This window comes from Prionailurus bengalensis, chromosome B3, assembly GCF_016509475.1.
Source record: "Prionailurus bengalensis isolate Pbe53 chromosome B3, Fcat_Pben_1.1_paternal_pri, whole genome shotgun sequence".
In the NCBI taxonomy this organism is placed as follows: Eukaryota; Metazoa; Chordata; class Mammalia; order Carnivora; family Felidae; genus Prionailurus; species Prionailurus bengalensis.
In genome coordinates, this window is record NC_057355.1 from 112,644,701 (window position 1) to 112,671,100 (window position 26,400).

General features: G+C 44.6%; 1 long non-coding RNA gene across 1 annotated transcript; it reads left to right on the forward strand.

Moving 5' to 3' along the window:
- The first annotated feature begins 15,917 nt into the window (after nt 1-15,917).
- LOC122469228 lies at nt 15,918-26,211 on the forward strand. The gene is made up of 2 exons (XR_006293412.1): nt 15,918-16,087; nt 24,207-26,211. It is a non-coding gene; the product is annotated as an uncharacterized LOC122469228 (long non-coding RNA).
- The last annotated feature ends 189 nt before the right edge of the window (nt 26,212-26,400 follow it).

Genomic DNA, 26,400 nt, shown 5'->3' on the forward strand with positions numbered 1-26,400 from the left:
AAACTGAAACAACACACCATCTGTGATAAAATCAGCATAAATTCCCCAAATGGCATCACGCTGCCAAGACAATTCTCCAAGGCTTCTCTGTCTGCCTCAGTAGAGCATGAGCCCTGGAGAGGTTCAATTATCCTCCACACATGTGCTCTTGGGGAGCCTGGCAAGAGGAGGGACTAGAATGTTTAATAATAAAGTTCCCTGGGTTTTAGAATCAAGGGAAGGGCAGGTAAGTCAGAACTCAGTGTGTATTTCTGTTTTAGCTTTGATTACTAGTAATTGGCTAATAATTCAATTGTAATAATTGCATTACTCACTTAATTAGAAAATAACTGATGGACAGCGTCATTATTAGGGACACATATCACATTTGAATATCCACGCATTCAACAAATCTTTGTCTCCCACGTGCAAATTCTAGACAGGCCACATGGCTTCCACTGTCCAGTTGTTTATGGAAAGGAGGGTGTGATTTTGTAGAGAGACTACAAATTAAGAAGTTTGAGGGAGATACTGTTTGGCTCAATGAAAATAAGCACCTTTTTAGGGAGGAGATGGAATTTGCTCAGGGCCTCGAGTAATAGGTGTGTGTGAATAAAGCACAGAAGTAGGTGGGTATATAAGAGGTGTTGGACACAGAGTGGTGTTCTGCTTTTTAAACAAGAAACTGGAAAGCTCTAATGTTGACAAGATGATGACGGTGTGTCAAATGATGGCAGGCCTGGAGGTGGGGTGGCCCATAGGAGGCATGGGAGTACCATTACCCTCTTTTAGTGATCATGAAAGACATGACAAACTCTGATCCTGGGACTCTCTTCCATTAACTCTGCATGCAGCCTTAGAGTCCTTTTCCACACTGTAATTCTTCATGCACCGGCCAATCGGAGTTGGGAAAACTCATTCCACAGCCCTCTTCGCCCTTTTGAAGCCCAAGAAGTTAGCATTTTATTCTGGACAGTGACTCGGGGACAGTATCCCCCAACCCGTCACCTCCACTGAACAGGTGATATCATCAAGCACGATCTTTTGGTTGATTCGTCTGCAGCAGAGCCTGGAAAGGACTGGGATGGGACAAGTAGTGGAGTCTGGGAGACCAGATAGGAGGCTGTTAAACTCAGGAAGAAGGGATTACAGCCACAATGAGAAATGTGGCAGTGATAATGTGAACCCAAAGGAGAGGGCAGAAGCAAGACACCTTTTCAGGGTAGAACTGGAAAATTTGGAGGCTCATGGGATGTCACGGGCCAGAACAGGGAGAGATCTAAGCACTCAGCTTCAGAGCTGGGAGGAGAGCTCTGGCAGAGGAAGATTGCTCAGAAGGGGAAGCAGGCTTCAGAGGGGTGGGTGGTGCATTTAGCTCTGGATGGAGTGTGAGAAGCTGGCACCACATTCATGGGGAGATGCTCAGGAGAAGTTTGGACATATGGAATCAGGGTTAGGAAAAAAAGACAAGCTGGAAACATGTACTTGGAGTCATATCTGCAGAAGGTGGTTGAAGGTATAGGAATAGATGAGAGCATCAGGGGAAAGGACAGGAAACAAGGGAGGGGAGAGCCGGGGAGAAGGTGGGAGACAACAGAAACCTGTGCATTGAAGCTATTACGGAACAAGCTGTCTGTATTTATCCTCCCAAATCTGATTGTTTCCAGTCTGTTGGAAAATATCCACTCTCATGTACTAAAAGCCTCTGGTAAATATAGCACCCCACATCATCCCCCCATCAGTCAGGTTCAGGAAAAACCTAAAACCCAGACACTATAGCTGATAGATGTCAGTGGCTTTTCCTTGCGGAAACTTGAATTTTTTGTTGCTACACAGACACCCAGACAGTAAGCATATACTGTATTCAGGAGCCCGTTGCCTTTTGCCTTAAATCGCCCCCTAGCGGGCCCTGCAGTCCAGGAAGATTGTCCAGGGTCAGCCCAGCCCAGTCATCAAGGCCACAGCCTCTGCTGCCCCCAGGCAATCTGCTCACTGGCAGTCCCTGCGGAACAACCCAGTGGCTTTGTGGGCCTGGAGGAAAGTGTCCAGGACTGAACTCTGGCACAAGGGCTTGCTGACCCTTTACTAGAGCGTCCTTTTTGGCCCGAGGACTGAAATGGGGGCCCCCACCAGGCCTACCTGAAACCATACCCTGAACCATAGATGCAGAATGCTATGGACCCTGCTTGCACTTGCTCAGGGACCCCTTAATCCTCACCCAGTATTTAACCAGTGTAAGTACCTCGATGGATCCCAGAGCAGGCTGCTGAAGTTGATAGCCAAACAATTCTGCTGAGATGTATGGTGGGAAACAATGCTTTAATAAACGAGGTAACACTGTGTAAATTCACAGACAAAGGTAAACTCTCGTATCGATTGCCTGAATTTTCTTTAAAGCTTATCTTCTTGGTGGCCTTTTTCATACCCCTCACCATGCAGACTCCTGTTCTTTGCCCTGTGGGAACTTTCCCAGCAGGAAATCCTGTGCCTCTGGCCCCAGGCCACCTGAAGCTCCCCCATCCCTGCCCGTTCCTCCTTCCTTCTCCAGCTCCTGTCTCCCGGGTATGCCTGGCCTTCCTCATGGCCACAATCTCCTTGGCTGCCCGCCATCTCTCTGGTGGCCAGGTGGGGCTTTTCTGCCTGCAGTGGTTTGAGTCACGTTTTTTCGCCAGATGACACTGCTGCCCTCCTGTGGAGGGTCACGGCTGCTTTCTTGCCAGAGTTGTTAACCACACTTGTTTTGGCTGGTGAAGGCATTGCCTTTGTCTTTTAAATAGCCATAGGCTTTGCCTTTCTTCCAGAGATAACATCTCCTTCACTCCTCCCAGATGTCAGCCTAAAACAGTAATAGTGATCATCATTTTCATGATAGTAGTAATAGTAAGAACGAAGATCCACCCAAGGAGAACTCATTTAATCCTTGCAATGATCCTATAAAGTTGAGGAAAACACCATTATTATCCTCATTTCACAGATGGGGAAACTGAGGCTCAGAGAGGTTCACTAATGTGCTCAAGGCCCACATGAAGTCCTGAATGCCTGAAACACGGTAAACTCTCGATAAGCACTAGCTGCCATATTATTTCTGTTACTAATTCATGTCTGCCTCTGACTGGCTGTGATTTGAGGAAACGCACCTCATCTTTCCAAGTCTTGGTTTCCTCATCATTTGTAAAATACACATCATCTATAAGCTCCTTTCCAATTGTAATCTTCTTGCTCTTTGTTCATCTCATTCTTGCTTTTCCACAGAATGAGTCCTGTTTTCCTAGGAAGTCTATCTCTTCAGCTTTTCCCGGATTTTGCAAAGAAATAATTGCTTGACTGCTCTGGAAGCTTCCGGAAAAGAAAACAACTTGAAACAATGCTCAAGAGGGCTTTAGAGTCACGGCCACCCCAGTTGTCTCCAAGAGCCTTTATTAAACCAGCGTTGTGGATACTAAATCAATGTTTTCCATTGGAGAGGTGAAGGAAATTCCCTCTTGGAGAGGTGAAGGAAAGGGTCTGAGAGGCCAGGTCAGTCCTCACTGACACTTTCTCTCCAGTTAGATCTTCTGTCTCCACTGCATTAAGCAGATGAGGCTCCACCACCCTGGGATTTGGCCACAACAGAGGTTAGAATCAAGGGCTCCCCCTTGGCCATCAAAGGGTTTCCTTCTCTTGGAAGAACCACAGTGACATGGGGTGCACTGGTTTTGCTTCCTGATCTGTTGCCATTTATAGGCGATTGAAGTTTGAGCTCCTAGCCCCCCAGAGAGATAGGCAAGCCCCCAGGCTGGTGGCGTGGGCTTAAGACAACCATGCAGGCAGGATGTCCTCTGATCCTGTCTTGTAGAGTCTAATAGAATGACATCACAGGGGCTCTGGAGTCTCTGGTCAGAGTGCTGAGAGAACAATAAGAGGGGAAAACTGCCTTTGAGTCCTGCAAAGCACAGGGCAGTGTCCTTGCCAAACCAACACAGTGGACGCCTGCTGGGTATTAATAGCAACAGCTAGCATTTATGGAGTACTTACAATGTGCCAGCTGCTGTGCTAAGCACCATTTAATCCTTACAATGACCCTCTGAAGTAGGTCTTATTATTATTATCACCGCCAACACTTTGTAGATGAGGACACAGACTAAGAGAGGCTGAAGCACTTGCCCCAGTCACACAGCAGTCCCAGGCTCTGACACCAGAGCCCATGCCCTTATCCGCTGCCCTCTACTGCCTTCCCGTGGGGTCCTTGGTGCTAAAAATGGCCCAGTGAGGATGAGGGGACCCATGGACAGCCCCTGAGAGGCTGCTTTAGTCCTACCTTTGGGCTGAGTCTTGATACTATGGATTAAATGTCTGCAATCAGTTATTTAGGGGGATTGAGCTGGAGGGAAAGAATTTCTACTGATCTCAAAGACGACTCAGGACACCAGCATGCAGATGCTAGTGTGCAAGATGACCCATACCAACCATTTGTACGATAATCCTTCCTGGTGGACAGACTACTCAGGAAACCCCGCCCCCCCAGCCTATAAGAACATTGCTCAAGGGGCGCCTGGGTGGCTCAGTCGGTTAAGCGTCGGAGTTCAGCTCGGGTCACGATCTCGCGGTCCGTGAGTTTGAGCCCCTGCGTCGGGCTCTGGGCTGATGGCTCAGAGCCTGGAGCCTGCTTCCGATTCTGTGTCTCCCTCTCTCTCTGCCCTTCCCCCGTTCATGCTCTGTCTCTCTCTGTCTCAAAAATAAATAAACGTTAAAAAAAATTAAAAAAAAAGAACATTGCTCAAGAGATCTTCCTACCAGTGAATAACTCTTCTCTTCTCTAGGGATCTTCTTGCCTGGTTTATTGGTACTGGTTCTTGGAATTCAGAGCATCGACTTCTTTCATCTTTATCAGAAATATTCCAATATACTCCACTTTTTATTTTCCAATATTCTCCTTTAGGACCCCAAACTTGTCATTGCAACACTGCTTTAAGGAGCACCTGGCTGACTCAGTCGATGGTGAAGCATGTGACTCTTGATCTTGGGGTTGTGAGTTCAAGCTCCATGTTGGGTGTAGAGAGTACTTAAAAAAACAAAAACAAAAACAAAACAAAAAACACCACATTGCTTTAAGAAAACCATGATAGAATTTCTTTTTTTTTTTTTTAATGTTTATTTATTTTTGAGAGAGAGAGGGAGAGAGTGTGAGTGGGGGGAGGAGCAGAGAGAGAGGGAAACACAGAATCTGAAACAGGCTCCAAGCTCTGAGCTGTCAGCACAGAACCCAATGTGAGGTTCAAATCCAATAACTGTGAGATCATGACCTAAGCCGAAGCCAGACGCTTAACCGACTGAGCCACCCAGGCTCCCCAAGAAAACCATGATAGAATTTCTAAGTTTCATTTTACTTTATACCAAGACATTAAAATCCCTGCCTTCCAAAGAAGAAATGGAAAAAGAAGTGGATCGGGAAGAAGGAAAACTGAATGCCAGATCCAACTGAGCTCCCACAGAGCTGTGTGGTCCTGGGCAAAGTCAGCTCAATGAGTGAGTGGACTAGACATGGTCCAATCCATCTAGTTTACTTCTTGGCCTGGAGGAAGCTCAGCATATACTCCTGCCAAGGGCTGGGTTGGAGAGATAATTGAGATGCCTGGCTAGAGAGCATGGGAGGAAGGAAGGTGTCAGGGGTGATGGCTAGGAGGGGAGATGGAACAGTTCCCAACAGCGGAGGAGCACACGTCCCAGGCTACTTCATAATGAAGAGCTCCAAGCCGCTGAGCGTTCACCGCTGAGACCCCCTGAGAAGAAACTTTCCTGGCCGCCTGCCACAGGGGTCTGGATTCTGAAGCACTCAGGAAATAATAATGGGACCCAAATGAACATCACTGATGCAGATTTCTCTTCAGGTAATCTTCATGACACTTCTGAGCATCATGCTTGCATCATGCGTAAGGGTAGTCGAGGCAGTTTTTGAACCTTTCTGTTGTTGACAGATTGATATTATAAATTACCTTCTAGAAAAGTGATTACTGACCTAGAGATCTGGACTTCCAAGATCACATCAGAGATATTTGCAATTTTTCAGTATTGCAGAAAGTCTCTTGGAAATTGTACATTTGCGCAGATAATAATGTATATGCTAATGGAAATGTCAAGTTGCTTTGCCTTTTGGCTAGAATTATATCATACTTTGGTGTGCTAACACTGGTTATCTTATGCTAATGTGAAAAGTTGTTTGGCAGCCATCTATATATTGAATATTGAACAAATAATAAGTAGAGAAAAGATACTCATATGCACCTGTCATTTACACACTGCACTGTTACATAGTAGCTTGGAGGTGACTGAATTACTGCTTGATTTTTTTCTTAATTGTAGAACATCTTTCACATCATTGGCTCTTTGTAGGAAAAACCTGATGAAGGAAGGGTTGAAGGACTCTTTGTTCATTATATCTCACCTCAAAGAGAGGTGGAGGGAGGATCAGCAGAAGACACATAGAGGCCCTTTGGTTGGGGGAGAACTTGAGTCCAGCTTCATAGACACCCCCCCCAACTTACGGGTGCAGATGATTTTTTTCTACTCATTGGTAAAGCCATCTGGATGTTTCATGTTCACTTGGGTTTACTGTCCAATTGTTTAAATTCTTAAGGACTGACTTCACTCCCAACCTCTCTCTAAAGCTGTATCTTTTCTTAAAGTTTTTTTATTTATTTTTGGAGAGAGAGAGAGAGAGAGAGAGAGAAGGGGAGGGGCAGAGAGAGAGAATCCCAAGCAGGTTCCATGCTTTCAGTGCCGAGCTGGATGCAGGGCTTGAACTCATGAACTGTGAGATCATGACCTGAGCCAAAATCAAGAGTTGGATGCTTAACCTACTGAGCCACCCAGGTGCCCCTAAAGCTATCTTGTAGGCCAGTTACTACTTGCTTCTCTGAATGGCTGTGGCCCTTTGTTTTCCACCCCCTTTAGCAGATAATTAGGCACTGCCTTGGTGTCTTCACTAAATGCTCCTGTGTTAGCCATCTCCCCTGAGGCCTCATTGTAGGCTCCTTGCACATCTCTGATAGCAGAAGATTTGATGCAGTGCCATAAAGGCCTTATCATTTTATGACATTTACTATTTCAAAATGTTTTAGTGGTCATCACCATGCATGATCTTCACATCAGTCAGGGGAGGTAAGGGGGAAGATCTTCATATCCTCATCCTACAGACAAGAAACAAAGACTCTGTGAGGTGAAGGGGCACACTTGGAGACACCCAGGGGGCAGGTGGTGGATCCGGAACATGTGCCTTACTGATGTCTCATTTTCTTTTCACTGTGCTACGATCTAGGTATTCAATCCCAAGTGCAGTAGCTTTTAAATGCTATCACCTTACTTGATAGGGTTCCAACAGCTATTTCTCAGAGGATGTGAGTGAATTTTTTATTATTCCCATTGAGTGGCTATGGGGCTAACCTTGGAAGTAGTGAAAGTCATGGTATAGGTTTCTTTGCCTAGCAGACTTCTTCATTTTTCCATTTGATACCTGGACCAGCTAAGGACTGGGGAGCCCTCTATGACCCAACATTCCTGTTCTGTCACGAGGATTTGCAAAAATAAAGCCACCCAAGGAAAATGAAGCTGCCCAGAACACAAGGAGAACTGAGACATGTCGACTAGAAAGCCTTCTACTTTTACCTTACTGATTGGAGCTGCTTGCTGATCAGAGTTTTGCTGGTTTGTTGATCTCTGTATCATTTACTTACTAGTCTTTTTGGTCCCTCACTGCTCTTGTTAAGCTCTAATTCTGGGTTCGTTAAGGCAGTCAGTTTCTGCTCAAAGCCTCACTTCCCTTCTCGGTCAGGACACAGGGCAAACCTGGAAGGTGGGGATTGACTTGTGCCCTTCAAAGCCTGCAAATTCAAGCTCTACCATGCCCAAGGCAGAAGCCCACTTTGCCAGCCAAGAGGAGGATTTTAGCTCTTCCTTTACGTTGGCTGCCAAGTCTCAATCCCAGGCCCCCGACATACTAGCACCCTCCTGGGAGGCTGAGAAAGGAATTGCTTCATTTCAAGGCAGCCAAGTGGATAGATGGTGGGAAGCATCTGTTTTGGAAATGCATTTCTCACAGCAAATAACATTTGCATGATTGTGCCTGCAAATATCACTGTGGCATTTGCTAAGTTAAACACAGTGCCTTTGCTTTCTTGACCTTCACCTTGCTTCAGACCCAAGATGCTCCTGGGGTCTGGGAGCTCCACTTGGTGAGGGACTCTCCCCTCAGCTCTGTCCTCTGAGGGTGGGACGCTTTTCCTTGTCAACCTGGGAGAATGCATCTCTTGCACACACAGAATCCAGGTTTTAAGCGAATTCTGATCCCGGTGGTCTAAGCAAGACACAGAGGCAATGACAGTGACCTCTTACAGTATCTATTTTCTGCCTTTTGTAAGGCTATAACACATAAGATGATACATCCTTTCTATATATATTTTCACTATATAACTATAGTACTGTACCACTTATGTAAATTTTCTTCCTTTGCCTTGTGTTGATATTTTCATATATATGCATTGTGTCCCCCAAAGGATGGTAAGCTCCTGCAGAGAGAGACTCTGTCTTTTACTGTGTTGAGTCATCTGTGCACGTCAATATGCTATGTTTGGCCGTATGGGCATATATGTCTGGGTAAGATCATATGAGCATAAAATAAGTATATGGGAGGGTACGTAATAAGTTGTTAATGTGGATTATCTGAGCAAAGGGCAGCTAACATGGATGGGAGGAAGAAGAAAGTGGGAGGGGTGGTTAAACAAAGAAAAAGACTACATTAAAACAAATTCCTGGCACATCAGTTCAACTTTCCAAGGGGGCGGGGGGAGAAAGCCAAGATGATGAATCAGCAGACCATATTTATGCATTTATGTAAAATTTTACATATGTTTATGTGCCAAGAAATTAACATAGAGTACAATTAAGGGAAAGAAGTACTATGCATATAACATTCAATAAGTATCTGGTGAATGAATGAATGCTGAATAGTGTGTTATATGTGGTAATTTCATAGATTTGGATTTTCATGCAGTTGCTTATTTGCTAATGTTACTGTGACACCTGCAATGCTTGCAATGTGTTCTAATCAGAATCACTAATGTTCTCTGCTTCCAGGATGGGACAGGCTGCCTGGGAGAATCCTCCTTTACTCTGTGGTCATCCTGTTCACTGACCAGCTGCATCAGAATTAGCTGGTGTGATTGCTAGAAGTGGAAATGATAGGGTCCCTACCCTGGTATACCGATTAGCACTTGGTATGGGGGCAGGGCAGCGGATGAAGGGACTGGGGCGAGGGAAAGGAACTGGGAACCTGCATTTTAACAGGCACCCTAGGTGATTTTCACGCTTGTTACAGCCTCAGAGCCATTTGCTCCAGGCATGGTTAGCTGCCAAAGTGATGCAGTGCTTTTTAAAATCAGTATTCTTCAAAACAAACAAATATTTATTATTTACTATATTTAAAAAAAATCATGCCTCATTGTCTGACCTTTGTTTGTTTGTTTGTTTTGTTGTCAGTATTTAAAAGACCTAGTTTATGTGAATTTCCTAATATGTAGATCAAACTTTGAATGGACCCATCTAACTCAGGAGGACCTACGTTCCCTGAGCTGAACATGCCTCAGTGCTTTCTCCTATGCCAACTCTGGGCAGTGGTGACCTGCCCTAGCAAAGGAATCTTAGGTCTTTAGTCACACTAAAACAAATTTCTGGGAAGAAAATGCAATGTATCAGACATAAAAAAGTATGGAGGATAGATGATATGACGACCCTATATACTTTTTTAAAAATGTTTGGTACAGTATTTCTTTTTAAGTTTATTTATTTTGAGAGAGAGAGAAAGAGAGAAGAGAGAGAGGGAGTGCAGAAGAGCTGAGCATGGGCCTCGATCTCATGAACAGTGAGATCATGACCTGAGCTGAAATCAAGAGTTGGACACTTGACTGAGCCACCAAGACGCTCCTGACACACGTATTTCTATGGAAGATCCATGCTCTTATCACTCAGCTTTGTCCACTTCACATTTTGCTTTACTTTCTTCAAACACGTGTTCCCATAAATAAACCAGGATAGAAAAATTGTATAGCCCTCCCTGGCCCATCCTTTTCCCCCTTCCCCAAAGATAGCCACTGTACTGAATTTAGTGGTTTTTATTCCCATAAACATTTGTATAGTTTTTTACTATATAATGTATTCATACACAAGTTGGTCTGCCATATTTTAAACCTTATATAAATGGTATTGAGTGGTGTGCATTTTGCTGCAAATAGATTTGATTTACCATGTTGACACCTGTAGTTCTGGCTCATTTAACTATTCGATAGCATGCACAGTGTGCTACAGTGTTGTGTAGTAGAGAATGGTAGGATAGTGTCACTTGTAGAGTAGCAATTGTGTGCTATAGGGGCTCCAATTTTATCTATTCTTTTTTTGATGGACATTTATGTTGCTGTTAACTATTATGGACAATGTCAAAGTGAACTTTTTTGGTCAATTTCTCCTGCCGTGTGAGGATTTTATATCACTAGCAATGGACTTTGGGGCATAGCATATATAAATCTTCAGCTTTAACAGCTAGTGCCAAATTGTTCTACAAAGAAATTGCACCAGTTCCCATAACCACTTCTTGAATATTCCAGCAAGTTTTCCTTGTGTGGCCTCAAATTTAAAAGCAGAAAATGGAAATACAAGCCAAAGAAAGAAAATAGCTTTGAGGACACTTTTAATTATCAGTGGAACCTACGTCAGACTGTTCGTTTTCCAATCTGAAGGCATTTCTCCCGTGTGACCACCTCCCTTCAAATACAATCAGTGCATATGGGTTAAGCTCTGGTGTTGAGGCACCTGGGGGTGGGAACATAACACCGTTCATGCAAAAGGACTTCTTCACTGAGACTTTAAAGAATAAATGGGAAGCTAAGACAGAAACTATAGATGAAAGTTAATTATTTAAATAACACTTTAACAGAAAGAGAGAAAAGATATCACTGGATAGTGCTGATTCATCATTGAATGAGTTGTGCCTACATTAATTCTATAGGAGTTCTCAAGATGGGGAAGTCAGAGTCTGTGTGATTCCAATTTGCCATAGAATGGTTTCCTAGCAACCATCACTAGATGAGAATCAGCTAACTCTGCTTTTTGAAGCAGACTTTAGTCTGTTAGAAAAACGAGTTAAATAAATGCCAGCTTAAAGTAGAATTTGACCACATAAAAATACATTTGAAATATATGAATTTTGAACAAAGATCTAAAGTGGTTTCCTTTCCCAGAACCTAACAAAGGTGGGTGTATGGAAGTAGAAGGGGCACCCAATTTAAGGAGTTGGGCATCTGACTTTTCCCAGGAGTTGGGGTTGGACAGTGATGAGCAAAGAGACAGCAGACAGACTGGGGGCGGGGCAACAGGGCTCCACTGTTGAATTACGGAAGTGAGCAATTTCCTAGGCACACCTGTCCCAGGAAGTCTTACCGTTCTTACAGCTATAGGTGGGGGAAATTAGCTATTTGGTCATTAGCCCTGGAGATTCGCTCCACATCACCAGCTTCTACTTTGTCCCTGGAAGTTAGCCCCAAGGGACTAACCTCAATTTCCTGATGTAGAAAAACAGGGTTAGTCCATTTCTATTTCTCTTACCACCTCTTGTGACCTCTGATGGTGACTGTCTGGTTGGAGAAGGGAAGATCTTGTGGGCATTCCCAGGAAGAAGACCCATGTGGGGCCAATTTATGTATTTCGAGCTTTGTGGCCGTGGCACCCAATAGAACCTGACAGAGGAAATGGTCACCACTGAAGGACAGAGTTTTCAAAGAAAATTCTTTCAGCTAGAACCATGTCAAGAAGACATTTCTTAGGCCTTCAAATAGAAGTGGAGACTCATAGAGTTCTAGACTTGGAAGAGACTTTTACAGATCAAATATATAGACTATAAAGAAAACAATTCTGCCTTGCTGTTCAGAGTTATATTTGTACCCAACTTCGCCTGAAGAGGAAACTACGTCTTTACCTTCCTCCTTTGTACAAAACAAATGCTATCAGATACTCTCAAAGATACCTATAAAATAAGGTACGGTTTTTTTTTCTGTAAAGCTTTGTCAATAAAGTTGAGAATAAAATATAAATGAAGAGATCATGAAAAAATTCTTATTATTCTTAAAATCACCCAAGGTTCGAAGTTAAGATAAATCTAGAGCTGATACTAGAATTCTGTTAATGACAGATCATTTTAGTGCAATTTTCCAGCACTGTAATTTCTGCTCATATAAAATGTTATTGAAAGCCTTTATAAGTCAATCGAGCTGGGGCTTCTGGGTGGCTCAGTCAAACTTCCGACGCTTGATTTTGGCTCAGTTTGTGATACCATGGTTTGTGAGATGGACCCCGGCGTCTGGCTCTGTGTTGACAGCGCAGAGCCTGCTTGGGATTCTCTCTATCTCTCTGTCCCTCCCTGCCTCTCAAAGTAAATAAACTTAAAAAAAACAAAAGAAATCAAAGCTATGCGAATTTGAGAAATTTATTGACAAGTATTTTTTTTCAAGATAGTGGACTAAGTCATACAATTACCCTTTAGTTGTTCTTTGACATCATTCTTTGATATACCAATTCTTATTAAAAGGAATTAGTTTCTTTGAATGTAATTAGGGTGACAGATATACAAAAATGTAAGATTCCAGCCCCACCAAAGCTGGTGGGTCTTCTGGTTTCTGACACCAGAATTAAGCTTACTCTGGTGGATGCAGTGGTGTATTGGGGCTGGTTCTCTTCCCAACTCTGTGTTCAGTGACAGGTTGGTGCCTTGGAATCAGCCACGGTGTGAGTATTTACACCACTAAAAGTGGCAAACACTACAGATCAGGGCTTTTATTGGAGAGCCAGTTGATCATCACAACCCTGGGCAGATGTCACCTCTCTCATCACAGTGAATAGTGACTCCTAGGTCCACATTCCTTCCACTGCCATTTGCCACCCAGCTCATGTGTGCCCAGGGCATAGACTTAATTTTCCTATTGTCCAAGCAAAATAGAATCAGAAAGGGAGTCTATAATCATTTCTTCTTTAATTAAAAACAAATCTCAAAAAGTCTCATAGAATCCATTTAGCGATTGACTGTTAAGTGTAATATTTAGTTTTGTGTGATTACCTATACCACTAGAAACCTCTGTTTCCAAGGATAATGGCAACATCTCTGGAAAGCCAATTCAATCTTCTTGAATATTCTTTATTTACCTTTCACAATGGGCCCAGCCTAATGACCAGGCTGCCTGTTGGGGAGCAACTTTGATGCAACAGCCCTTCACAGACCCCCAGGGGACCAGAGAGTCAGAAGTGCCTTTGATTCATGCTGCTTGTTAGGAGCTTAGCTCCTTTAGTGCTAAGCATACTCCCTCCTGCTGGTTAAATCCCTTGTTTTTTCCTCTTGGCTGCACTAAGTATCCACCACATATGGGCAGTGTGCTAGGTACTGGTCTGTCAGGAAAACAGGAAGTGGTTCTTTTCACTAAAGCTGGGAGCCAATCCAGCATGATATGGATTTAATGAGAGGTTAGAAAGAACCCAGGTGACAGGTGTATGAGGAGACATCTGTACCTGGTCCCATTGGAATGTCAGAAGTAGCTGATACCGAGAGTTCTGTATAATGCCCAATGTTCTTCCTACACTTTTGTTGCTGATATATTCTTAAAACAAAACAAAACAAAACAAAAAAACCCAAAAAATGCAATGAAAAATGTGCTGTCACTTGGACTTTGGGGGTAAGTCCCTTTAGGCAAAATAGGTATCAACCCACCCATCCATCCATCCATCCATCCATCCATGTGTCCCACAATAATTTATTAAACATTACAAAATCCTATGATCAAGTCTGCTCAGGTGCTATGGAAACCCCTTGCCTATGGGTAGACAGGGATCTTGGGGTTAGAGGGTACAGAAGAGGGTGGAGGGTCCACCTGCTATCGGCTTTTTCCCCCAGCATGCTGGTTGTTATGGAAGAATAAGAGATATTTTCCCATGAGGAGTTTATTACGGAGGAGGAGCCGCCATGTCATTTGTGGTGACAGGGTGAAGATGTTGATTTTATACCTTCTGCACATTCCACTCTCTCTAGGTTTTAAACAAGGTGACTTAAACAAAAAAAAAATTCAGAAGGTATAAAAGGAAACCACTGATATCAACTTATAAGCCCTTCTTGGATCTTCCTTCCCAGCTCTGTTTCCTTGGGTGGGGGTGGGGGGGTGAGGAGAATGGCTGCAGCAGAACCACAGTCTCCTGCACAGCTCTGGGAATGTGCTTGCCCCTCATACCTGCTGACCTACCACCTTCTGGGAGTGCCGGGCTACCCCAGCCTCTCCATCCACCTGCAGTTATATCAGTCTTTGTACTATGCTTACCGACTCAGAAAAACCCAAGCAGAAATCGTGATTTGGTGGAGGACACGTTCCACGAGTTGAGTCTCATGCTGTGTTGGTCCCATAGATGCAATTAGTTACCCAACAGCAGAAAGCTTGTTCTGTTGTTGGCAGGTACCTTGGCACATTACCCATAGAACAGATGGCTACTGGTTCCACAAATTAGATTTCCAGATGATTGTATACTAGTATGTCAACCAGCCACTCCTGCCTTGCCCTTCCTGCCTCCCAGATAAATTGGAGTGAGTCTATGTAAATGCACTGACCTCCTACCAATTAACCATTCCTGTGGGCGGGAACACAATTAGGATAGGGTCTGAGGGAGGGCAAGGGCGTCTGCTCCCTCAAAACATTTAATTAATCTTCAACGTGCATGTCTTCTTGCCCTTTCTCTCTAGTCCCCATTCCAGTATTCCCAAATGTTCTATGTACTGACCTGACAGCACCTGGTCTCCCTTCAGTCTGCTTTGATGACCAGGTTGGGAGGGATTCCCTTGCCCCAGGTCTGTGCTTCTGATTCATATTGATGTCATGCAAATAAGAACCTTTCCCCATTACTAAGGGGTGAAATAGGAGGGGCTTCTGTAACAGACCTGCTTATCCGTTCTCTCCTGCCTCCATGCTTCCTTCTTAGAGGTAGTTCTTCTGCTGTGTATTCTCCCTTCCACCCCACTGGTGGTGGACTCAGAAGATTGTCCAGAAACCAATCAAATCCCCTGTCTTGAAAAATGAAGAGGGAGGGATCAGGAAGCAGAATGGTGTCAATGCACAGGCACTAGGGTGAAGGTCTAGGCAGTCTTGCAGAGGGCCTCAGGAGGACCTGGTTCCAGAGTCTAGCTGGTCACCTTCTCTTTGGATTCCACTTAATCTGAACTTTTTGAATAAAATTCCTTTTAAATTTGCATGAATTGTTTCTTTAAAATTTTTTTTTAATGTTTATTTATTTTTGAGAGAGAGAAAGAAAGAGACAGAATGTAAGCCGGGAAGGGAGACATAGAATCTGAAGCAGGCTCCAGGCTCTGAGCCTTCAGCACAGAGCCTGATGCTGGGCTTGAACTCACAAACTGTGAGATCATGACCTGAGCCCAAGTTGGACGCTTAACCGAGTCAGCCTCGGCATGAATGGTTTCTATGCAGCCAAATGATTCCTCTCTGGAATGTCCCTCCACTCCATTTCCTTTCCCAAAGGAAAATCACAGAAACTATGTCACTGTCTTGGCTAAGACTATCTCCCAAGCCCTGAAAAGTCAGATGCCCATCCCTGTGCTAAGCAAAACATTCCTGAGCCAGAACCACAATCAAGTCCAATTATGAATAGGTGGAACCTCATCTGAAGGCCTTTCACTTGTGCTCTACCCACTAGAGCAGCTACACAGCCCGTGGCTTGGAATGACACCAATGTTCTTTCCTCCAATTGCCAAAGTAACAGTGACAAAGGGGCTGTACTTTTTTCCGTCTTGGTCTTGCCTACTCAGTGGTGTTTGGATAATCATACTTATTTGGATTGGGTATAAATAATACCCCTTGATTTCCTTGCTTTCATAAGAAAGTGGTTTAGAGTAGAGAGAAGCAGTGCCTCTTACGGCAGAAGTAGTTTGGGATATGGCCATTCCCCAGCAAGGACGCAGCTGGGCACAGACCCAGGGCCTGGCTTTGGTGGAGGAGAGGACCTGGAGTTGGGCCTACAAAACATCCAGTCAGCTGCAGAAGAGGTATGTCCTTTTGGTTTTGATTATTTGCTTAGATTGCTTTCGCTGATTTGTTTTCTCACATTTTAAACAAATCTGTCTGGCAGGGGGTGTGCCAGGAGCCCATTGCACTCAGTCTTCCTGAAGGGGATGGTTGGCACTGTGACCAGGAGGAAAGTGACCTTCCAAATTCCCTGAACATCATGGGAGGGAAAGCAGAAACATCACTCACATTCTTATATCAGGCTCTAGACTCGGGATCTTTGAAGCCAAGTCCTGGTCAACTTGACCAGTGGCTACTATCTGTTAACTGTTTAGAGACAGTCCGATGTGAACCACTGGGGAGCTGCTAGCCAGCCTTAAGAGGGACTTGGGGTAAAGCTGTCACCATACTGTATTTGGCCAAAGGCACACAAAGGGTTAGTGACTGTGGGTGACGAGCGTGTCTCCCCCTGTATCACGTTCTTTTTGTATGTTTGGTGACCAGCTAGCTGCAAATGATGTCATGGTCAGGGATGTGCTAAGCCAAGTAAATAATACCCTTTGGCCAGAAATGTGTGAGTTTGTGGTTTATATAAAGCAAGCCAGTGAGGTCTGGTCATAGGGAAGGGGCCAAGCAAACTGTGAAGTGATCATTTCCAGATGTGCCCAATTTCAGTATGGAGACAGTTACGTCATGCAATCAGGCTGGTGCCCCCATGACACAAAGCTAGCTGAGTCTTTGGCAGGAACTGGCTCTGATTCTCCTGGCCTGTTTTCATTTATCTTCTTTAACTTCAAGCTGACCTGTTGTCTTCTTCTTTGAAATCCCTAGGAGTTTATAGCCAGATAATTATGAAATTTAAATAAGCACGCACTTGGAAAATAGGGAAAAAATACCAAGACTCAGACCTCAGGCCAGGTTGCAGGCTACCACAGATCAAAAACAGTCTTCTCCGCACTTCACACAGTGGGGCTGTGTCTGATTGGGGGCAAGTGGCTTGCCCTGCTCCGCTTCTTGGTTGAGCAGCCACACTTGACCTTTTCTGGCATAGAAGTGCCTTTTGGCCTCAAATTCATGAGTCTTTGGAATGTTAGCAATTTAGAAAGGGTTTATCTCTTCAACTCACTACCTGAATGTGTAACAAAATCCTAATGGCATGATTAAAAAACATACAGCCAAGGCAAAAATACATCAAAGGACGAATAAATCATAAAGTCTGCAGTAAATTCAGGAAGAGATGGTTTTATAGCAGAGTAACCAAGGCCCAGCCCCTCTTAACAGTTCTTTTCATGTAGTGCCACACAGTTTAGGACCGGCATGATATTGATATCTCCAAGGCCACATTAGGCCATTTGGTCAGGCAATGTCTTTTGGGTGTTTGCTTTATGAAAGGCATAGGATTAAGAGCTGAGTTGGGAGAGACAGAAAGGAATCTGAAGGCCTGGTTTTTGTACTCTCAGAGTTTGCAATCCTACTGGGAGATAGAGCTACAGGTCAAACAACTTAAAGGTAGTTCTCTGAAATCTTAAATTACAAAGTACCAGTGGGGGGCCATGGAGGGGGAGGGCCTGAGACAGTGAAAATCCATCCATCTTGTCTGGGACATTTCTCAAACATATTCTGTACTAAGATACATCCAGCTAAGTCCTGGATCTGGCCACAAAAATGTGAATGTCACATGAGGGTGTCTGATCTGCTGAGCTGCTCGAATTCTGACGGTGGTTTGTTAGATGTTCTATCAACATCACCTGGGGACTTTCACCAGTGAGACTGTTAACCAAGAGCTCAGTGTTACCAAATTCTTTTCTCTTTGAAGTCTTGTGAGATGAGATTCTCTTCCTTGCCTCGTTGTGATTGGATGGATTATACACCAATAAGTTGCTGTCACCCTTTTACCAAGAATGCGTGGGAGTTTAGTGTTCTTGTTGGGTATAAGGGTAATCACATATCTGAATATATGTGCGTGGGAGAGAGAGTATATGTGTATGGTAAAGGGTACGGATTTGAACACTTATGTATATTTCCTGTATGTGACAGGATAATTTTCAACACTACCCTCATGTGGCTTTTTACTTCTTCCTGTGTTCTTAGTTGGCAATTCAAGGTAACTGGACCCCACATGGGCATTGGCTCTTCAATTCTGGCCTCATGAGCCAACCAGCCAGGCTCCCAGGAGGTTCTATTTATTTAACTAAGTGAATAACATGCTTTGCCTCTTATTTTTTAAAGTACCCTTTCATTAAAACAGCTAATCACATGCATTTTCTAAAACTTTATTGCCGACTCTTAAAGATGGCTGAATTTTAGAGCAGTAATTAAGAAAACAATTAAGAACCTATGGGGTATTATGCTAAGTGAAATAATTCAGACAGAGAGAAACAAATGGCGTGCGATTTCACTTATATATGGAATCTAGGAAACAAAACAAACAAACAAGCAAAACAAACTTAGAGAGAGCAGATTGGTGGTTGCCAGAGGGGAGTGAGGTGGGGGTGGGAGATACGGGTGAAGGGCATCAAGATGTACAAACTTCCAGTTACAAAATAAGTCAAGGAGATGTCGAGCATGGTAACTATAGTCAATAATATTGCATTGCATATTTGAAAGCTGCTAAGAAAGTAGAGCTTGAAAGTTCTCATCGCAAGAAAAAAATTATAACTGTGTAGTGATGGATGGTAACTAGACTTATTGTGTGGTGATCCTTTCCCAATATATACAAATAAGAAGTCACGTTGTACACCTGAAATTAACATGAACAAAAAAGACCAGTGTGACAGATCAGAGTACGTTTTGAGGAACAGAAAGAAAAAAAAAAAAAAAAAAAGAACCTATTGGTCACGTGGTAGACCCATTTAACAAACCTTGGCATATTGTAAGGGGATACTCTGTGAAACTGGAGAGCCAAATCTAGGTCAAGCAGAAGGATGTATGTATCCTGCAGTGAGTATACGAAGTTTGCTATCCAGAGGAGATAGAATAAGCCAAAATGAGAAGAAATTAAAGTTTGGATTAGTTCTTGGCTTGCAGACTGATTGAAGAATAGGGAGGAAAATGAAGATTGGACACACAGGACTATCGTGTGTTTGTTTTGTTTTTTTAAGATAATTTATTGTCAAGTTAGCTAACATACAGAGTATACAGTGTGCTCTTGGCTTCTGGAGATTCCCATGATTCATCACTTACATGCAACATCCAGTGTTCATTCCAACAAGTGCTCTCCTCAATGCCCATCACCCATTTTCCCCTCCCTCCCACCCCCCATCAACCCTCAGTTTGTTTTCTGCATTTAAGAGTCTCTTATGGTTTGTCTCTCTCTCTGTTTGAAATGATTTTTTTCTCCTTCCCTTCCCCCATGGTCTTCTGTTAAGTTTCTTAAATTACACATGTGAGTGAAAACATACAATATCTGTCTTTCTCTGACTGACTTATTTCACTTGGCATAATACCGTCCTGTTCCATCCATGTTGTTGCAAATGGCAAGATTTCATTCTTTCTCATTGCTGAGTAGTATTCCATCATATATATATCATGTCTTCTTGGTCCATTCATCAGTCGATGGACATTTGGGTTCTTTCCATAATTTGGCTATTGTTGATAGTGCTGCTATAAACATTGGGGTACATATGACCCTATGAATCAGCACTCCTGTATCCTTTGGATAAATTCCTAGTAGTGCTATTTCTGGGTCATAGGGTAATTCTATTTTTAATTTTTTGAGGAAACTCCAAACTGTTTTCCAGAGTGGCTACACCAGTTTGCATTCCTACCAACTGTGCAAGAGGCTAGAACTATAATATTTTAATTTAATTAATAATATTTAATATTTTAATTAAAAAATTTTAAACATTTATTCATTTTTGAGAGACAGAGACAGAGCATGAGTACGGGAGGGCAGAGAAAGAAGGAGACACGGCATCCAAAGAAGGCTTCAGGCTCTGAGCTGTCAGCACAGACCCCTATGCAGGCCTCGAACTCATGAACCATGAAATCATGATCTGAGCCGAAGTCAAATGCTTAACCGACTGAGTCACCCAGGATCCCCAGGACTGTAATATTTTTAAACATGAAGTTGCTAAGTTTCTGTATCCCTCCCTCAGAAAGAATAGTCCTTAGGAGCAAGTTGGGGGAAAGAATGACGGACCTATCTAATTCAGGATTGGAGGTCCTTTGTATGGGGTGGGCAGAAGCTCTCTGCATCCAGGTGCTATACAATATTACCATGACTTTGTAAAGACGACTATACCTCCTGTCGTTGGAGTGGCTTTTACTCTGCTTACTTCTGGCTCAGTGAGGACCCACAGTATGAAAGGCCTGAAGAGTTTGTGTGATTGAAATGGCATTAAGAAAAGCCCAGAGACTAGAATAAGGGAGAGGAAAGCCCCAGTTCCATCCTCTTCTTGATAGATCACTTCTGGAATGATCTTTCTAAAAATGCAAGTTGGGGTTACAACTTTGAGACATAATGCCCAAACAATTATGGGTACTTCGTCCACGTTCTAGCATTCTCAAAGTGGCTACATATGTTACCTCACAGAGCCTCCATACAAATCTATAGTTCACAGTCCTCCCCATACTGCAGATGAGAAAACTGAGACCCAGAGAGGATAATAGGCTAGCCAGGAGGTAGAGGTTCCAGAACTTAAATACAAGCTCTCTGGTTCCAGGACTGACATTTTTCTACTGTATCAGGAACTGAACTGCAACAAGCCCAGAGGCAGGAGGCCAGGACTGAGGATTCTGGAAGCCGCATTCCAGAAGGAGCTTTTGAAGAAACCGGGGATGCTCAGCCTGAAATAGAGATGCTTTTAGAGGGCCCTGTCATATTTGAAACCTGTCATGTGGAAGACAGAGGAGGCTTCCTTATAGTTCTGGAAGGCAGAACTAGGTCTGATCGATTGAAATTATGTATGAAGCTGAAGAATGAATACAAAACTGTGTCTGAAAGAGTGACAAGGGTTGAGCCACAGAACTGTGTCCAGATAGGTCAACGAAGCAACGATCCCAGAGCAACAGAGAGCCATCCCAGTCTCCTGGGCAGGTGGCGCGGAGGGTCGTAAGCACAGGTGTCTGCAGCTGGACTTTCACCTGCTTTTGTGGGCCGGCTGTCAGTCTAAAGCACCCGTCCTGCTCGGCTTTGATTCCCCTCAGTGGTTTCTCCCCCGATTTGGGGGCTTGTCCTGGCCCATCAGTTTGGAAAGTTCAGTTCCGAGCTGACTGCAGACCCCTCCCACTCCCTGACTGGATTGGCCAAAGCCCCTGCCAGGATGGGCCACTGGTCTTAACAGGCTTCCACCTTTCAGCTATTTTGGTTTTCTCCTGTGCTATGTCTGTAGATGCCCTGTAGCTTCCCTCTGCTTTCTCTCAGGTGCCGAGAGCACCCAGGGCTTGCTGTTGGTGGTGGTTTATCCCCAGCCTGTTTGCATGTGGGGTTCGTGGGAATACCCCACCACCTCCTTTGCTGGCCAATGTGGTCCACGGCCAGGTTTCTTGGTTTTGTTGGTCAGTAGCTCTGTCTGTCGGGACTCAAGAAGGTCCAAAGTCTGTGCTGCCACATCACGGTCATCCTGCTGGGACTCTCCGGGCTGCAACAGTCACCTCAGGCTCCTCCTGCTTGGGCTCTCGGGCTAGGGATCTGCTAATTTAATTACAACCAGCTGTCTTAGAAACCGTCATCAGCACATAATTAAACCACACTTCTCTGAAGGGGCTTGGAGTTACAAAGTGAGTTAAGCTCTGCTAGAACATGACTTAAAAAGAAACTCCAGGAGATTTAAAAACAAACGCAGGGGATTTTTTTTTTCTTTTTTCACAGTGAGTTATGGTCCTGGGCTGGGTAAGAGATGTCGTTTATCCACATTTTGCATTCTTCGCCCCAGTAGAGAACAATTCTCACAGTTGGATGTCCGACTCAGTAATCTGTCGGTTTTGCCCGACTAAAGTCACATCATTGATTGATGCCAAATCTCGCTCAATTAAAGTTTCATTTTTCTTTTGGCCGTTGGCAAATGCAACATTGATTATGGGTTATTAGCATCCACCCCCTCAGATTTGGAATGTGCTAGGAGTGTTGGCTTGCATACCAACTACAGGAGCAGCAACACGGCTCCACACGCCTTTCTGTCCTGGGCGCAAGGACACCGGCCAGTGGGTCTGACCGCGGGGAGGACGAGGGGGCATGCTCAGTCTCCCAGGGAGATTAGAGAAAAGGGAGCTTTTCCCAATATCCATCTCCCTGCCAGCCCTGCCCCCCCCACCCCTGCCTTTCCAGGCCAAGAAAAATGGGGGTATTTTGTGACAACATTTGGGTTCCTTAACTTGTCTATTTATTCATTCATTTGTTTTATTCATTCAACAAGTATTCTTAAAGACTGGCTTATGGGCAAATGAATACCTCGTTGAGGCTATAGAAGGGCGAGACCCAGTGAGCCGTGTGTGAAAGCAGTCTCTGCTTTGTTGCACAAGTTCCTAAGCAGGATATGGAAACTGTGAGCCATGCCTTCCCGTCAGGCGCTTCCTCTGAGGTTTTCTGAGGAGACATCAGGCCTGGTCTGCCAAAGGACTTTACATTTTTTCACTCATGTTCCTCTTCTTTGAGATACCCCCACACCCCAACATACTCTGGCCTTGAGGTGTGCCCTGTCTGATTACCACGGCTTTCCAAGGATGAAAAGGAGGTGCACCTGCCCACAGGCGGAGGCCCCCATGAGGCGTGTGCTGCCAGGATGGGGTCTGTGTCCCAGGGCTGCTCCTGTGGAGGTTCCTCTCCCCCCACTCCAGATCGGGCCCACGGGTCTCCGCCACCACCCAGGGCATTTGATGGTAGGTCTGCTGGAGCAAATGACCACAAACTCAGTGGCTGAAAATACCACAGATTTATCATTCACAGGTCTGAAGGTCAGAAGTTCTCTGGTCTAAGATCAAGATGCCGCAGGGCTCTCCGTTCCTTCTGGTGGCTGTATTTTCCGTCTTCTAGAGGCTTCCTGTGTTCCTTGGCTCCTGACCACCTTCCTTCATCCTCAAAGCTAGCGGGCTAGTATCTTCCATCCTCTGCTTTTGTCTTCACATCCTTCTCTGACTCTGAACCTCCTGCCTCTCTCTTATACGAGGACCCTTGTGACTGGATTCACCTGGGTGATCCGGAATGGTTTCCTCTTCCCCAGGTTCTTAAATTAATCACATCTGCAAAGCCCCTGTGGTTATGTAAGGTAACTTTCACAGGTCCTAGGGATGAGGACGAGGACATTTTTGGGGGGAACCATTGTTCTAGCTGCCATACTCAGCTCCTTTGTTTTAATCCTTTTTATTTGCTTTTATTTTTTGCAATTTTTTGTTGTGGTAAAATACACATATACGCCCCTTTGGCAGCATGTGGGTCTGTGGTATTAAATACATTCATAATGTTGTGCAACTATCACCACCCTCCACGTCCAGAGCTCTTTTCATCTTGTAGAACTGAAAGCCTGTGTCCAGCTCCTTTTATCCTGACCAAGGCAGATAACTCCTCTGCCCGGCATTCGTCAAGATGATAATAATGAGAGCTAACGCTTAATGAATGCTTGCCACGCAAATCGCAGGCCACATAAGAGCTTTAGGCACATTTTCTCATTTAATTCCTCCCCAACATCTTAGATAGCTGTGAAAACTGAAGCGTGAGAGGTTAAACAGCGTGCTCAGTATAACCAGACCAGGGGCAGCCGAGCAAATAGAAGCCTCTAGATGCTGCTTCCCCGGGAAAGAAGGGCTACGGGGACACCAGGGCCCAGACGGACGAAGAGAGTTGTTCCCAAGTGGCCCCCGGTGGCCGGGGAACTTAAAGGATCTCGTGTGAAAGGCAGAAGAAGATAAACTTCTCAGCCGGCTTTGTGGCCGATGTCAATTAAACACCATTGCTCTAGGAGGCTGTTAATCAGACACTTCTGTCTGAAAAATAATGCTGCTGAAGTAAGCAGGACTTCTACAAGTTACAGGAGAACTGTCAAGCTTGTTAGTGGAAATTCCCCCCAGCCCTCCCCCATGAGGCTGCTTTGCTGACGCTGCTGCAAAAAAATGTCTCTGTGTGCTTTTCCCGGCCGTGGTTTCTCGACGGGCCTCTCGTCTCACTGCTTGCTATTAGCAGTGATGGTCCTGTGGGTCTTCAGGAGTCCAATTTTCTTTCTGCAGGAGAACGAGCAAATCTTCACAAGAACTCCGCAACCCTGTAATCCCGCTGACTGCTGTGTGAAAGATCGGCCAAGAGCTCAGAGTTTAGGGGAATGAAAAGGGCTCGCAGCCCCTCGCCCTGAAGAACACGAGCCCGTGGAGGACCGAGGAAATGAAAATAAAATGCCCGGTTTGAATAGGGAGCCAACGAGACAAATCTTGTCCGTGGTTCGGTGTTAAATGATGCCCTTAATCCCCAGCTCTTGGGACCTGGCATCTCCGTCGAACTTTGATCAGCCTTGGCTCAGTCTTCACGTTCCCTGCACTGATGTTCGGGGCTGTTTGCAGGCACAGTAAATATTTGTCCTGTCAAATGGCATTTGGCTCCTCACATGTCTTGTTTAAGAGATAAATGTCAGGGATTTCTCTCTCTCTCCCTCTCTCTCTTTGGTGGGAACTGCAAGGAGATATACATACGTTAATAACATTCCCCCTTCCCTACCAACTGTGAAGCCCCAGATAAAGACTTAGATCTTCAGAGTTCTCATATCCTGATTGGGTTTGTGTCAAGGCAAAGTGAAGTCACCCCCACCTCAGTAATATATGTGCCATCGAGAGCACAGCCTGTTCCAGACCAGAAGCAATTTCTGTTCTGACATGTCTCTGTTATTAAAAAGTTAAGGAAAGTAGAGAGGGGAGTATAAAGATTAGATCTTTCAAAGATGAAACTACAAAGCTAATGGCACTGAGCTATCTGTTTGGAGGGGTGAGGAAATCTGCAGTGACTTCAGCCAGGAGGCTGAAGGAGGAGATATAAGGAATCCACACGAAGCCTTGACCATGGGGAGGAAAAAGAAGGGGGGGGGGGAGAAGAACACTTCTGCCCTATAGGTATTAGGTCAAGAATACAGGGATAAAGGATAATAATCAATTAGAAGGGAGAGGGCATTAGGGTAATGGAAGATCTTCCCCTTTATCACTGCTACAAATTAAAATAACATAATTGGAAATGATGACTTCATACTTTCATAACTGCATATTCATAAACAGCAAATGATGTGTGGGGAAACGGGCAAGGGGTCTTCTTTGTGTGCTTGTGGGCAACTGGGGCAATGATTCTGCCTGGCCTTTGGGAGCTTTCTGTAGACTGAGGAAGGGGATATGGTGAAAAGCAGCAAGGGAATGTCCTGATTTTGGAGGAGGGGGTTATGCGCTGACAGTAGTCATACTATCCCATTGCCTGGGGAGAGAGTCACAGAATGGTAATCATCACTCTTATGACACTTATGTGCCCTCCCCCTGTAACTGGTCCCCTCACTAAACCCTCCCCCCCCCCCGTACCCACCCTCTCAAACCCTCTTCGGATGCAGCTATCAAATCCACAAGGCCAGCCCTCCAACAACCCTCATAGTCCTCCTCACTCAGCAATGAGCTAAGTCTCCCCTATCATCTGTGTCCGTCCCCTTCAGCCTAGTTTGCCATCCTAGGATGTCAGCACTTACCCACAGCCCCCTGGATGCAGGATACAGCAGCTAAAATCACAGGGACTGACAAAAGCAATGGGAGTCACAGTGACTGCTTTTGTTGAGCTTTACTTTGGGACTTTGTCCACACGAGAGACAGGCTCATTTTTCACCAACACAAGTTTTACTTGTTTCACTCCATCTGCTCACAAATAATTTCCTCGGGAACAGATATGGGGACCCAGACTTGAATATTTGGCTTGGTGTAGTTTGGGTCCTTGAACGCCCTATGATCTCTGCTTCTCCCGCTTTCCAGTTACTGCTGAGGCTGGAGAAGGATTCACGCGCTGCACAAGTGGGAGTTAAGGAGCATGATTTGGAGCCTGCTTGGCTCAGAGCCTCTGGGATTTAGACCCATTAAGGTTGGACTCCTCCTGTTTCCTTTTGCAATTTCCCTTGTAACTTTCTAATTGGAATCTGTTGAAATTGTCCCTAGATTGTACAGGCTTGCTTCAAAAGACTTTTTCCATTGTGAAATAAAAAGAGTTTTTAAAACATGTAAATACTTATGCAAAGTGTATCTTCTCACCACCACTTCCTCCTCCTTAACCCAATCCCTGCCGCTCAGACTGCTGTGGCTCAGAAGATATATGAGGTCACAGAGGACCAGGAACCTGGGACAAATGTTACCATGACTACCACTTAGTGAGCACTTACTCTGTGCCAGGAACTATGCCAAGCCCATTATATGC